This window comes from Hemitrygon akajei, chromosome 10 (assembly GCF_048418815.1).
Source record: "Hemitrygon akajei chromosome 10, sHemAka1.3, whole genome shotgun sequence".
NCBI lineage: Eukaryota > Metazoa > Chordata > Chondrichthyes > Myliobatiformes > Dasyatidae > Hemitrygon > Hemitrygon akajei.
The window spans coordinates 157582837-157598556 of record NC_133133.1 but is presented as its reverse complement, the minus strand read 5'-3'; the positions used below and the strand labels follow the sequence as shown (position 1 = coordinate 157598556).

General features: G+C 40.6%; 1 protein-coding gene across 3 annotated transcripts in view; it reads right to left on the bottom strand.

Moving 5' to 3' along the window:
- The window catches only part of mdfic (MyoD family inhibitor domain containing), a 57704-nt gene that overhangs the window by 20242 nt on the left and 21742 nt on the right, over positions 1–15720 (bottom strand). The window lies entirely within an intron of this gene.

Below are 15720 nucleotides of genomic sequence, written 5' to 3'. Positions count from 1 at the left end.
GTATTTTTTCAGATGCTCTATGTTTGCACGACAAGGAGTCATCAAAAATAATTTTTCCTTCTACTTTTAACTTCAGAGAAACTATTAGGCAAACTACAATAAAAGCTTTGTTATCTGGCCCTTTGCAAACTGGGCACGGCTGACTATTTACTAAGCACATGCCTGTGATTTCTAAAGTAGCACGCAGACAGCTTTTACTCTGAAAGCTGAACAAATTCAGTAACAGCTTTTATGTATACAGCACTTTTTATATTACAAGACAATTCATATGTGCACCAACAAAAAAATTAACAAGCTACGTAAGGAGTCTGCAAGTCGAATAACTTAATTGAGTTAGGTTTAAAGGAAAATCGTAGCAAAGTGGAGACTGGTAGAGGAGCGAAAGGGAGACAGGTAGAAGAGCAGAGGTGATGTCAGACTAGGAGCCAATGGGAATAGCACATTCTTTGTAAATATCCCCATCACCTCTGGTGATTGGGGGGGGGGGGGGGGGAAGGATCTCATAGAAATATTCTGAATGTTAAAAGGCTTAAACAGATTAGATGTGACAAAGTTATTTCCCATGGGAGGGGCTTCTAAGACAAGAGGGCATGACTTCAGGATTGAAGGATGTCTATTTAGAACTGAGATGCGAAGAAATTACTTTAGTCTGAAGGTGGCAAATCTGTGAAATTTGTTGCCACGAGCAGCTGTGGAGGCCAAGTCACTGGATGAATTTAAGGCAGAGATAAAAAGATTCTTGATTAGCCAGGGCATCAAAGGGTATGGGGTGAAGGTAGGGGAGTGGGAATGACTGGAAGAATTGGATCAGAACATGATTGAATGACAGAGCAGACTCGATGGGCTGAATGGCCTACTCCTGCTCCAATATCTTATGAATTCTGCACACACGGTACTTTTGAAAAACTCTATCCAAGTTCATTTCTGTACTCTCCAAGTTCTGATCAAAACAGGTTTCTTAAATCTCAGATTGTGGTCACCACCCTCATGAAAAACCATTGTGTCACAGTGAAGGAACTATGAGTGAACAATGAATTCAACCAGCCCTTTTCTTCTCAATGTGACAGAGCAGCGAAGTCTCAGCCTTTGAAACAGACACCATCCCAAAATGTTGGTGCTTATGTGATCCTGCTTCAGGCTGTGTGAGAGATCTCCAATTAGTCTTGACGTGGACCTGCCTTCATTAGCACTACCAGACCACAGCTAATAGCTATTCAAGCTTACCCAACTCAGCTGTGTCCCTTCCTGTTGCTGGTTTCATCATTGTTCAAAACCAGAGCCTAGGAGCTGCTTTGAGAAAAGTTTTCTCCACCTTCTCAAACAAATAGCCCCATTGATCCCTCGCAGCGTTGCTTTCAACTTCACCCATTAAAATCAAATATTCTTTGATTTCAAAAAAATATACATGCCCAGAGTCAGTTACCAATTGGATATTCCAGTACCAGTCCATTATCCTATTAATGTTCTCAGTCAAAACAAAATCTGCAGATGCTAGAAATCCAAGCAACATATACAAAATACTGTAGGAACCCAGCAAACCAGGAAGCATCTATGGAAAAGAATATAGTCAATATTTTGGGCCAAGAACCTTCATCAGGACTGGAGGGAAAAAAAGATGAGGAATCAGAGTTAGGAGGAGTGGGGTGGTAAGGGGAGGAAGAAACACAAAGTGATAGGTGAAACTGGGGGGGAGGGGGAAGAGGGGTGAAGTATAGAGCTGGGAAGTTGACTGGTGAAAGAGAGACAGGACTGGATTAGGGGGAATCTGATAGGAGAAAACAGAAGGAAGAAAGAGGAGGAGAAGCTCCAGAGGGAGACGATAGACAGGTAATGAGATCAGGTGAGAGGGAAAAGGGAATAGGGAACAGTGAAGGAGACTGAGGGGTCAATACTGAAAGTTCAAGAAATTAATGTTCACGCTGTCAGGTTGAAGGCTACCCAGACGGAATATAAGGTGTTGTTCCTCCAACTTGAATGTGGCCTCACTGCGACAGTAGAGGAGGCCATGGGTTGGCATGTCAGAATGGGAATGGGAAGTGAAAGTGGAAGTCTCCCAATCAACATTGGGTCTCTCTGATATATAGGAGGAAACATTGGGAGCACCGGATATAGCAGATGACCCCAACAGACTCATAGATGAAGTGTCACCTCAGCTAGAAGGACTGTTTAGGGCCCTGAATGGTAGTAAGGGAGGTGGTATAGGGGCAGGTGTAGCATTTATACTGCTTACAAGGATAAATGCCAGGAGGGAGATCAGTGCAGAGGGACAATTGGACAAGGAAGTCACGTAGGAGTAGAAAATGGGGTGGGGGGAGAAGGGAGGGAAAGATGTGCTTGGTAGTGGGATCCCGTTGGAGATGGAAGACATTACAGAGAATTAGGTGCTGGATGCAGAGGTTGGTGGGGTGGTAGATGAGGACAAGAGGAACCCTATCCCTGTTGGGAGGATGGATGAGGGCAGACGTGCACAAAATTGAATAGATGTGGTTGAACACGAGGAAATCTGCAGATGCTGGAAATTCAAACAACAACACACACAAAATGCTGGTGGAACACAGCAGGCCAGGCAGCATCTGGGTGAGATGTGGTTGAAAGTGGCATTGATGGTGAAGGAAGGGAAACCACTTTCTTTGAAAGAGAACATTTCCTTTGTTCTGGAAAAAAAGCCTCATCCTGAGAACAGATGTTGCAGCGAAGGAGAAAAGGGAATGGCCTTTTTACAAGTAACGGGTGGAAAAAGGTATAGTCCGGGTAGCTGTGAGAGTCAGTGGGTTTATAATGGACATCAGTAGATAAACTGTCTCCAGAGATTGAGACAGCAAGATTGAGAAAGGGGAGGGTGGCATTGGAAATAGACCAAGTAAATTTGAGGGCAGGGTGGAAGTTGGAGGCAAAGTTGTTGAAGTGCTTTTTTTGGATCTCTGAATCACTTTAGATTTTCTGCAAGCATTGAAAGTCACAACCATCCATTGGGATGTTGTCACTTTAACAGCATCCTGCTCTCATTTACTTTATCGTTCAGCCCCAAACAATTAAGCCATCATTCTTGCACGTTTGGCTGTAAGTTTTCACACTAGTTGCTCCAAGTGCCTGTTCCTGCAGTGTTTTCCATGATATCCACACAGCCATAGCCTTTCCTGGTGATGACCTACTGGGAACTGCTTCTGGTCCAAGTGAGGCACAAAACTGCTAACTCTCTCACATCCCTCTACTGCATCAAATGAAAATGTGAAGATAGCAATTCTGATAGAAATGTTTTCGATCCCTATTCCACCAAGCATAGAACTTAAACAAGGTATTGATTGTAAATGTTTTAAGCCAGCCCCTACCCAACAACTTCATTTTCTGGGTGCATTTTGCCATATTTATTCAGCCCAACATCCCTATTAATTTGGGCCAAAATACACCTTGCTTATTCAACCATCTAACAAACTAGAGAAGGATTATAAAGTTATATTTTTCATTAGCAGGATTTCTCCAAAATTGAACCTATAGAGATTTTTTTGTTTGAACTGTTACTGAGAAGTCTTGAAAGATCATTACTAATGCCTCCATAATTTCTTCAGCCACCCTTTTCAAAAAATCTGAAATGCACACCGATTTGTCCTGGTGACTTATATATCTTCAGTCCTTTCAGTTTCCCCAAGAACCTTCTCTCTAGTAATGGTAATTTTGCAGTTTATGACACCTGACACCTGGAGTTTCCACCATACTGCTTGTGTCTTCCACATTGAAGACACTAAATACTTATTCAAAATACAAAGTATTGCAAAATAATTATTCAGTTCATCCACCATTTCATTGTCCCTCATTACTATTTCTCCAGCATCATTTTCCAGCGGTCCAATATCCACTTTTGCATCTCTTTTACACTTTATATATCTGAAGATACTTTTGGGATCCTCTTTAATGTTATTGGTCAGCTTACTTTCATATTTCATCTTGACCTTCTTAATGACTTTTGTTAGTTGCCATCTATTAGTATTTAAAAGATTCCCAATTCTCCAACTTCCCACTAATTTTTGCTCCATTATATGCCCTCTCTTTGGCTTTTATGTTTGCTTTGAATTCCCTTGTTAGCCATGGTTGTGTCATCTCACCTTTAGAATATTTCTTCCTCTTTGGGATGTATACGGTATATCCTGTGCCTTCTGAATTGCTTCCAGAAATTCCAGCCATTGCTGCTCTGCTGTTATCCCTGACAATATTCTTTTCCAATCAATTCTGTCCAACTTGTCTCTCATACCCCTAATTTCCTTTACTCCACTGTAATAATGATACATCGGACTTTAGCTTCCCCTGCTCAAATTTCAGGGTGAATTTGATCATATTATGATCACTTGCCCCTAAGGGTTTGTTTACCTTAAGCTCTCAAATCAATTCTGGTTCATTGCACAACACTCAATCCAGAATAGCTGATTCCCTAGAGGGCTCATCCACAAGATGCTCTAAAAGCCATATCATACACATTCTAGAAATTTCCCCTCCTGGAATCTAGCACAAACCTGATTTTCCCAATCTACCTGCAAATTGAAATCTCCCATGACTATTGTAACATTACCCTCTTGTCAAGCATTTTCTATCTCCTGTTGTTACTGTTTGGGAGTCTGTATATAACTCCCATCATGAGTTTTACCCAGTTCCTTAGCTCTATCCACAATAATTCAACACCTTCTGACCTTATGTTGCCTCTTTCTATTGATTTAATTTCACTTTTTACCAGCAAACCTACGCCACCCCCTCTGCCTTCCTGCCTTTCTTTTCAATACAATGTGTACCCTTGGATATTAAGCTCCCAGCTGTATTCTTCTTTCAGCCATGATTCAGTGATGCCTACAACATCATACCGCGGAGGTGCGTCGGCGCAGATTGGGGGACTGCTTCGCCGAGCACCTCCGCTCCATCCGCCACAACAGACAGGATCTCCTGGTTGCCACCCACTCCAGCTCTGTTTCACAATCCCATTTGGATATGTCCATACATGGCCTCCTTTACTGCCATGAGGAGGCCAAACTCAGGTTGAAAGAGCAACACCTCATATACCGTCTGGGTAATCTCCCCTTGGCATGAACATTGAATTCTCTAACTTCCAGTAATTCCCTCTCCCTTCCCCCATCCCAGTTTCACTCTGCCTCCTCCCCCAGCTGCTTATCACCTCTCTCATGATTCTACCTTCTTCTATTACACATTCCCCTTACATTCCTTCTTCACCTTTCCTGCCTATCCCCTCCCTGCTTCCCCTCCTCCACCCCTTGAGCTTTCCTCTGATTGGTGTTTCACCTGGCACCCACCAGCCTTCTCCTTCCCACCCTCCCCCAATCTTCTTTATAGGGTCCCTGCCCCCTCCCTCTTCAGTCCTGAAGGGTCTCGGCCCAAAACATTGACTGCTCGGTTCCACGGATGCTGCACAACCTGTTGAGTTCCTCCAGCTTGTTGTATGTGTTGCTTTGACCCCAGCATGTGCAGTGTATTTTGTGTTCTGTGAAATATAGTTTGGATATTTCCAACCACTTCCATACATCTTTGCCATTCATTTGTTATGCTCCATATCATAAGATGTAGGTGACCGTGGTCTTTCCATGACAATGATTGCTCTTTGCAAATTTTTCCACAGAAGCGGTTTGCCATTGCCTTTTTCTGGGCAATGTCAATACTGTCAGCCATTATCAATACTCTTCAGAGATTGTTTGTCAGGCATCAGTGGTCACATAACTCGGTCTTGGGATGTGCACCAGCTGCTCATTCCATTATCCACCACCTACTCCAGTGGTCCTGTAGCTTCTCATGGCCCTGATTGAGGACTAAGCAGGTGGCAGGTGCTACACCTTGTCCAAGTGTGACCTACAGGCTAACGGAGGGAAGGAATGCCTTACACCTCCTTTGGTAGGGACATACCTCAACCCTGTCACCCAGACCTATATGTTACATTGCTTAATATTACTGTAATACAAAGTCATCAACCAAGATATTAATTCTAGTGCTCTCTATCTTCAAATTATTTAACCATTTTCTTTTGCAGCCCCCCAGGGTCGACAAGGACTTACATCCACTCCAGCTTTGTGGGTTCCAAAGTAACTGAGCAGTTTGAAGTGGGAAAGCAGACACGGTAGGCAATTGAATAGATGGCAAGGTGGTGTATTCCTTTCATGTTAATACAGGGCAGCTGTGTTCTCAAACGAACAGAATCAAGACCCTCAGTATCATCCCAAATGCTTCTGAGTGGTTCTGATATTCCTTGATGTACAGGATCCACAATTTCCACTTCATCTGGAACTTTACCATTAGAATTCAATCCTACACCAAGCTTCATTTTCATCAAGTTCCTGCTTTAACCACCGTTCATAGGTGGGTTAACTACTTGTTACAATGCCATCAGAATTCTTACCCTCATCTTTAAATTCCCACATGGTCTTCCAAAACCATATCTCATATCACTTCCTAATTCACAACCATTATTTGCCAGCCTGTGACTTCTGTGTAACTTTCCACCCCTCCACTGGTGATGGACACGTACGTCACTATCCCTCAACTCTTTAAAACTGCCTTTCCCACTCAAGTTCCTCAAAACCCAACTTCAGTACTTAGCCAATTTCAGCATTATCATCTCAGTCTGTGTTTGATCTTAGCTTTAAAGTCCTCCAAAATTCCAAAGGACAGGCTGGCTGAAATAGGCTGTAGGGTCAGCACCTACACCCAATCCTAAACATCCACTTCTTCCCTCATTACTGCACCATGTTCTATTCTTGAGCTGCACAAGGAAGTGTCACACTTGTGTGCTCGACCATCTAGAAAGACCAAGGCAATAGATAAATTGGATTCCACCAACTGCAAAATCTGTTCCAGGCTATACCCTTTTCAAAACTGAATATCCATCACTACTGGATCAAAGTCCATGAAAATCCCAGCCGATCATCACTGTAGGTGGTCCATCACTGCTAGGATTGAAGCAGCTCCTGGAAGCCCACCACAACTTCAATTCCATACGACTTCACCAGCAACCTCCACATTTTACTGATGACAAAGATATTTAATTAACATTCAATTTTCATTTAAAGGATGTTATACTTGAAAATTGTTGCAATATATACAAAATCTGGGTGTTTAAAAATTACAAACATGAGAATATCTGCAGATGCTGGAAATCGAAAGCAACACAGTAAATGCTGCAGGAACTCAGTAGGCCAGGCAGATTCTATGGAAAATAGTAAACAGCCGACATTTCAGGCCGAGACCCTTCATCAGTCCTGAAAAGGAAAGAGAGAATTCAGAGTAAGGTGGGGGAGGGGGGAAAGAAGGTGGCAGGTGATAGGTGAAACTGGGAGAGGGTGAGGAGGCAAATAAAACGTGTGTCAAATTTATGTAATGTGCTCAGGGCCAAATTTTATGGGTTGTTTTATTTACCTACATTGGCAGAGAATACAAGTAATTCTTCATGTAGTTTTCTTGATTATGTAATCATGAAAGAATACAAATTAAAATATCGCACATAATGCTCTTTACGAGAGTGAATTTAAATTGAACAACCTGTCCCTTGTTTGCTTCTTCTCGCAAATAAAAGTTTTAAGTAGGAAACAGCTGAGCAGCACAAGGTCAATCCAGAAAACCAAAACATGTTTCCAGACTATTCTTCTTCTAATCCCAAGTCATTCTGGACACAGACAGCAAAAACCTGGCAAACTTCCACTATTAAATGACTATACAAACATTGCAAAATTGTCATTTCAGAAAGAAAGCAAATCAAGCATTTCCATAACATTGTGTAGTTCTGCATAATGATTGACAAGACTTGTTATTCTTGCTGGCACAGAGGAGATGTCAGGAAGTTTGCCAGGTTTTTTTAAAAACTCGGAGTGGGGAGTGCGTGGAATGGGCTGCCGACAACGGTGGTGGAGGCGGATATGATAGGGTCTTTTAAGAGACTTTTGGATAGGTACATGGAGCTTAGAAAAATAGAGGGCTACAGGTAAGCCTAGCAATTTCTAAGGTAGGGACATGTTCAGCACAACTTTGTGGGCTGAAGGGCCTTTATTGTGCTGTAGGTTTTCTATGTTTCTAAAACTAATCCCATTCAGCTAATGTTAGGGAAAAAAATAATTAAGTAGTCTTTAAATAACAAAACAGTTCAGTAAATTCCCTTATTTATCTTCTTATAATGGATTTATTTAAAACACCAGACACCACTCCTATGTCTGGTTCACATGAGAAAAGCATAAATTATACAAATCATGTATTTGAAACAAAAGTCACAGCTACTACCATACAAATTTACTAAAGGTAACAAAATTTACTCATCCTGTATCATACACCAAATACATTAGAAAATGACATTACTGTATAACATGTTGCTACAATGAAGGGCACATCAATATTTTTTGAAGAGCAGATCTAATCAATACAGAGCAACTTTAGAAATGTTTCCTCTGAAAGAGGAAGAGTTTATGTACAAGAGATTGGATGAAATAGCATGCTAACTAAAGCAATAGTTTTTTTTCCTATAATCTGTTCTTCTTGCAGTTCAAAAGAACAGAAACCTGGCAAGTGTTTAGACATGCTGTACCGAGGAAGTTGAGAAGGTTACAGATGTCTAACTTCCACTTTTGAGAATCTGGTCACAAAAGGATATTCCCAGCTGTACCTCTGCCTTCTATTGAGACAGCTGGCCATGTGCTTTTCTCAAGTTAATCGGTTTATCATGCCACCGCTGTATGTGTAACTGGACCATGATAGCTCTATATTTCTAATTTTTTTCCCCTCCAGACATAGGCCTATCCTTGCCAAGCAGAGGACGCTGCCAAAATACCATCATGAATACTGGCAGTTGTTGGTTACATGGGTACATCTGGATTTCTAAGTGATCATTCTTACAGGAACAAAATGTGTCGAAGAAACCACTATTTCTTTTTTTTTTGCAATTGCCCAGACACAGAAAAAACAAATCCCCTACCACAGAAGATGCCACAATGCATTATTAAAGAAAATCCATATAATAATAATAATAATAATAATAATAATAATATCATCTGTTGTCCTGGTAATGTTCTTGCTGACCAGCCCAAGTTTCTCCCAGAATTAGTGTTGACAATAAAAACAGAGGAAAGCAAATTACACAACATGGTGATTCTTCTCCAGCTTCATTCTGCATTGCAGAAGAATTAAACGAGGCTCAAATGAATTCAAATTAAGTTAGGTCACTGAATGAAACAAGGTAGGACATGCATCAGATCTCCATAAACTGTCCTGCATCTAAAAATTAATTGTTACCATGGATGTTCTCAACACAGATGAGAAAAAATAAAATCAACTGACATGGACTAGATTAATGTGGGACAAGGCTTGTTGAAGTATACCCAATTTAATATGACCAATTTAACTTTACCTGACAAAACTTAAAACCCTAGAGAAGAATTTGCTTGGGATTTTTTTTTTAATTGCATTTGTCGCATCACTAAAAGATACTTCAAAAGGGATGCAATTTAAAGAAACTGCGTTAGTCCTTCATTCTTTGTGGTGTAATGTTAAATTAGCAACGCACTATCCAGAGAAGTTACCGGACACCAATGCATCCCTAGTTGCAAGTACCACTGAGTCAGATTCATAGAACAATGCAGCAAAGCTACAGTCCCTTCAGCCCAATGAGTCCATGGTGCCCACACAGACAATCCAGCACTTGGCCCATATTGCTTTCAATGAACTATGCACCTGTATTCCTAGTTCTCTCTGTTCTATTACACTTAGCGCCTTACCCTTATCTGTAAGGAACAAAACCTTAGGAGTTCTCTTTCCAAAATTTATTTCCATTAAAATGTAGCTGATCCATCAGTACTTCAGGACATGCAACATCCAAAGTAATGCTCTACCGTCATCAGTTTTCATCAGGATCATTTTGTTCTTGAATAGATCCCAAGTCAGATACCCCTTTGTAGTGACCGTGGGGAAAACATCTCTGCAAAGGATTGTAATAAAGGAAAACAGCTCATCCATATCTCTGCTAAAACTTAGAAATTACTCAACACTTTAGAACACACTTCAAAGGATGCAAAATTCACGTGTCATATTTAGGCATACACTGGAATTTAGAATTTAGAAGGATGAGAGAGGATTTGATTGAAACATAAGATTATTAAGGGATTGGACAAGCTAGAGGCAGGACACATGTTCCCGATGTTGGGGGAGTCCAGAGCCAGAGGCCACAGTTTAAGAATAAGGGGTAGGCCATTTAGAAAGAGTTGAGGGAAAAACTTTTTCCACCCAGAGAGTTGTGGAAATGCTCTGCCTCAGAAGACAGTGGAGGCCAATTCTCTGGATGCTTTCAAGAAAGAGTTAGATAGACCTCTTAAAGATAGCGGAGTCAAGGGATATGGGGAGAAGACAGGAACTGGGTACTGATTGTGGATGATCAGCCATGATCACATTGAATGGCGGTGCTGGCTCGAAGGGCCGAATGGCCTACTCCTGCACCTATTGTCTATTAGGCAGTTTCTACATCAGTTCAGAACATAGGAAAATGGAACATTATTAACTGATAAGCACACTCAATGACAAAGTTCAGAGTTGACCAGCTAAGGCCATGACGACGCCTTGGAAGAATAGATCTAAACTACTTTTCCTTTAGAAAACCATATTTAGAAAATGGTTTGTGGCTATATTAAAAGATATATTATACTCCCTTTAAACTACCTGCATCTTTATCAAGCTTCAAACGCTGTTGCAAACTGAACTCCAACATTCAAACGTAGAATGTCCTGTACAAAGGAAAGTTTAGCTTGATTAAAATTTTCAACTGGTTTCATAATAAAGTAATTTCTGGCATTTATTGATAGAATGCAAAGTACATATTGCTCTGATAGAACTTCTCGAATGACATGGAAACACTTGGATTGCAAAAACATTGGTAATGTCTTTTTTGATAGCACTTCGCACTTTCAAAGTGTTGAAAGTTATTTTGCCACAGACTAGTTTCATGTACTTATGACATTAAACAGAAGTCATAGTACTGTAAAATGCTATGACATCTAGTTGATACAACAGCATAAGTATCCTGAGTTAAAAAGGCTAAGATGTCTATTAATTAAACTATTCCCTCCCACTGTGCTGACATTTAGAATTGCAGATGGTCAACATTCAAAACAGCTTGCCACAGAACAAACTTCTAATTCCTTCCCATTTTAAAATTATAATTTTTTTTGTTGTGCGAAATTAGTCTTTTACCCATTCCATGCATTCTTTGATGAAAAATGCTGGCAGCAAAGCTTCAAATAGATGAATTCTACAGGTTAAATACAACTTCTGGGGCCATGTTTTAGCATGCGCTTGTTTTTAATGATGAAAAGTCTGAGAAGTAATGACTTACAAATGTTTTCCATTCACTGCACTGCCCTTTGCTGAGATTTGGGCACTCTGTTTAAACCATCTCCTAAGCCTAAATTCCATTGCTCCGGCAGAACAGGCAGACTTTGTCTTCAGGAAAATTAAATCTCAAAAATCACAAACAGATGTGGAAAAGTCAACTGTCCACCGCTACACAGAATGCAAACAAAATATTGCTCAATTTAGTTTACAGATACCCGTCAAGATCCTGCTGCATTAGACAATTAGACGTCATTATCTTGATTTTACTAAGAAGCCAATTAATAATGCAAACTTTCTCTAAACATTTGTCATACCATTGACAGGAAGCTTGAGGAGATCCCATCCCCAATGGTATGAGATAAATACAAACATACAGTTATCCAAAATCAGTCTAAGCTTTGTATTTCTCAGAATGCCAAGTGGAACATTTAAAATGGAAAATGTGAGTCTTCAGTAGAGACTAGAACTTTATATAATCAGGGGCATTTACAAGTTCTCCCATGAGATTCTGCAAAAAAAAATGCTCCAAAACATTCAACTGTGCTAATGAGATAGCACTTCTTATAACTCCTGTTTTGCTTGGCACATGAACTTACTAATAACTAACAGTTGTGAACTCAGTCAGCTCCATCATAGGCACCAGCCTCTGTAGCATGTAGGGGATCTTCAAGGAGTGACGCCTCAAAGAGGCACCATCCATTTTTAAGGGCCCTCCCATCACTCTGGACACGCACTGTTCTCATTGCTACCATCAGGAAGCAGGTACAGGTGGCTGAAGGCACACACTAATACATGCTCACTGTAACTGAGTTTTTATTATGTATTGCATTGTACTGCCGCTACAAAAACAACATGCTTCATGACATATGCCGGTAATATCAAACCCAATTGCGATTTATTTGTTTTTAAATCTGATGCGACAAACAAGAACAGCTTTTATTGTCCATCTCTAATTGCCCTTAAGACAGCAGAGGTGAACTAACTGCCTTCCTAATTGCTGCACTTTTCTGATGAAGATACTATCGCTGTGCTATACTGGTACAGTGCTCCCATCAATGCAGGAACAACCATTTCCAAATCAGGATCATGTGTGAGCTAGAGTGAAACCTGCAGGCAAGTAAGATTTACCTTTGGACCATATGGGAGATAACGTCAGAGTAACCTGAGCACATAACAATAAAGCAATAATGTGTAAATAATATAAAGTCATCATTCACTGGTAGTGGAGGGAATGAATATTTAGGATCCAATCAAGCATACTGCTTTGATTCTATAAATCATTCAGGCAATTGGAAGCATTCCATCACACTCTTGCCTTGTGCCTTATAGATGGTGGAAGATTTTGGGGAAACCAGGAGGCAGGCTACTTGCCATAGAACTACAGTATCTGACCTGCTCTTGGAACCATATTACTACATGGCTGGTCTGGCTGAATTTCTGATCGATGGTATCCACAAGATATTGATGGAAGAATAGCAACGCCAATTAATCTTAATCCTATTCAGATGCTTATAATCTTCTTGGCATTGGAAACAAACTGTGACACAGTTATTACTTGCTTTTGCTTTCTCTCAGCCATGCCCAAAATTGCTTCAGCCTTGATGCAAGCAGGCATGTGCTTCTTCATTCGTGGAGTTGTGACTGAAATTATGCATAGTGTGATGAGGGAATATCCTGAACTCTTAACTCTTTGAAGGAAGGAATTTGGAAACACTGCACACAAAAAAGCACACAGGTGAAGTAGTATATTTAGAACCTATCAAAACATTCTTCATAACAAGTGATTACCAATTGGATTAAAGTGAACAATTGCCTCCAGACCACGCTGATCTTTTCAGATTTAAGTGTAACTTGTGGAGTGGTGCCAGGAAATAAAGAACAATAATCGTTGCTATAAGATCAAAGACTTGTACTGAGGGGAAAAACTACAGACTGATCTGTAGGTAATACTTGATTATCTTCCAAATGAACTGAACAAGCTATAACATTGCAGAATGCAAATTGGGGTCCTTCTATCACTGCCTACATAGAAAATATGAATAAGATCTTGCTACACAGACAAAATGCTAGAGGAACTCAGCAGACCAGGCTGCATCTATGGAAAGAGTATACCTGTAATCAACATTTCGGGCCAAGACCCTTCATCAGGACTGGAGAAAAAAAGTTGAGGAGTCAGAGTTAGAAGGGGGAGGGTGGGAAATGGAGGAAGAAACACGTGTTTTCAACAGGAAGGGCTTTCTGTTCATTACCCGTCTGCGGCTTCTGGCTCTCCCTCGGTGACTTATAGAACTATTCAGTCCCCACAATTCTATTCACATTTCACTCTCTGATTTTCTAAATTTACAATATACTGAAGTTGGATTTTTGAACTAATCTACAAAGCATTATGCATAGTGTAAAATAAATTCCAAAATCTGTCAACAATTTACTAAAAATTAAAAACCAAAATTGTGAGGCTGAAAAAGTATTCATGCCCTTTGTAATTATGACACTAATTATCCTCAGGTACAATACGCTGTATTACAATAACAAATTGGGTGAGTTGGCAATGAGAAAAATTAGAAGATCACCTTTTTTCAATTAATTCACAACAAGAAATACCCCCTCTCTCTGCAAGGTCCAACAGCATGGTAGACCTTCAGCAGAACAAACCAAAGGATTCAAGACAACTCAGAAATGATAATAGAGAAGTACAAACCTGTGGAAGGGTACAAGACTATCTCAAAGGCAGAGAACATACCTCAGAGCTCAATGCAGTAAATCATGAAAAAGTGGAAAAATATAGAACCATAGAACATTACAGCACAGAAACAGGCCTTTTGGCCCTTCTTGGCTGTGCCAAACCATTTTTCTGCCTAGTCCCACTGACCTGCACCTGGGCCATATCCCTCTAAACCCCTCTCATCCATACACCTGTCCAAGTTTTTCTTAAATGTCAAAAGTAAGCACGCATTCACCACTTCATCTGGCAGCTCATTCCACACTCCCACCACTCTCTGCATGAAGAAGCCTCCCCTAATGTTCCTTTTAAACTTTTCCCCTTCACCCTTAACCCATGACCTTTGGTTTTTTTTCTTCCCTGGCTTCAGTGGAAAAAGCCTGCTTGCATTCACTCTATCTATACCCATCATAATTTTATACACCTCTATCAAATCACCCCTCATTCTCCTATGCTCCAGGGAATAAAGTCCTAACCTATTCAACCTTTCTCTATAACTCAGTTTCTCAAGTCCCGGCAAAATCCTTGTAAAGCTTCTCTGCACTCTTTCAACCTTATTAATATCCTTCCTGTAATTAAGTGACCAAAACTGTACACAATACTCCAAATTCGGTCTCACTAATGTCTTATACAACCTCACCATTACATTCCAACTCTTATACTCAATACTTTGATTTATAAAGGCCAATGTACCAAAAGCTTTCTTTACAACCCTATCTACTTGTGAAGCCACTTTTAGGGAATTATGTATCTGCACTCCCAGATCCCTCTGCTCTACTGCACTCCTCAGTGTCCTACCATTTACCATGAAACCACAGCCACACTGCCTAGGTCAGGCTATCCTTTTAAACTTAGTCACCAGAGAAGAAAACATTTGTAAGAGAGGCTACTGTGATACCAACAGTCACAGAGTGATCTGCAGAAGTCGGTGGCTGCAACTGAAGATGAAGTTCATGGCTCCACAATCTCTAAATGGTATTTATGCAAGAGTGGGAAGGAAGAAGCCCTGGCTAAAGAAAAAGCATATCCTTGCCCATAAAGACTTTGCAAAATGTCATTTAGATAATCTAAAGATGTAGAAGAAGGTCTTGTGGTCGGATGAGACTAAAGTGGAACATTTTGACCTCAATGCTAAGCAGTACATATGGAGCAAATCTTATAATGTGCATCAGCCTGGCAACATTATTGTTAACGTAAAGTATGGTGGAGGTAGCATCATGCTATGGGGATGCTTCTCAGCATCAGGGACTGGAAATCTGGTCAGGAACGATGGGAAGATGAATACTGCTACATAAATACAGAGAGATCCTGGATTTTGGAAAAAAACTGCTGGTCTCCACCAGAATGTTTAAACTGCTGAGGAAGTTTGCCTTTCAGTAGGACAACGACCCAAAGTACATGCCAGAGAAACCATGGAGTGGCTTCAAATGAAGAAAATGAAGAACGCACAAAGGAAGAAAATTGATGTCCTTAAGTGACCCAGTCAGAGTCTTGACCGTAAACTGATTGAACATCTCTGGCATGACCTCAATATTGCTGTCCACCACCGCTCCTCAATTAACCTGGAACAGCTTGAGCAAATTTGCAAGGAGGAATGGGCAAATCTTTCTCCATCACATTGTGCAAAGCCAATAGAGACATATTGAAAAAGA